Genomic DNA, 669 nt, shown 5'->3' with positions numbered 1-669 from the left:
TTTTTTTTTTTAAATGGAAGTTATGGTTTAGATGTTCCAATAATATCCAGATATAGGGTGAATGTTGATTGAAAAAACATTTGGGTATTACTTATATATTGTTTAATATATATATTATTTAATAGAAATAAGTGACCAGAATATAATATATGAATGACATGTTCTTTCATATTTCTAGATGAAACTGCACAATTAATACCCTAATAAGAGAACTATTGGCTGTCTTCCCAGAAAGAACATTAAGAACTTTCACTGGACAATATAAGTTTCGGTTGATCGCCGGTTTCCATCATTAATCAATTTTTGTGCCTTAGCATGACTTAAGATTATAATGTTCTCTCAGGTTAGCTAAATAATGAAACACAAGAATTCATGTTCAATGAATACATTTGCCAAGTAATGAATTTAATAAACAGAAGTAGAATAAGCATGTAGCAAGGAATCAGAAGACATTATTCAGAAAAATGAGGCTGATGTCTCAAACAAAGGAGATACACTGTTAAGAGAGATAATAGAATGGGGAAAACAGTGCCTAAAGCATTTGACTGCTAGCCAGAAGCTTTGCAGGCCAAGCGCACCAGCCACTTTGTGGAAGGAAGACTGGGCAATGTACTTCCATAAAGATTTACCACCTGGGAAACCCAAAGAGAGTCACTATGAGTTGAAATC

At 33.2% G+C, this 669-nt stretch overlaps 1 pseudogene; it reads left to right on the top strand.

Annotated features, from left to right (window-relative positions):
- Positions 1-196, top strand: part of LOC103213276 — a 10,840-nt pseudogene extending 10,644 nt beyond the window's left edge.
- The last annotated feature ends 473 nt before the right edge of the window (positions 197-669 follow it).

Source organism: Orycteropus afer, unplaced genomic scaffold (assembly GCF_000298275.1).
Source record: "Orycteropus afer afer isolate SDZICR_OR568_19922 unplaced genomic scaffold, OryAfe1.0 scaffold01497, whole genome shotgun sequence".
NCBI lineage: Eukaryota > Metazoa > Chordata > Mammalia > Tubulidentata > Orycteropodidae > Orycteropus > Orycteropus afer.
Note: the sequence above shows the minus strand (reverse complement) of the source record. Positions and strands in the feature narration are given on the sequence as shown.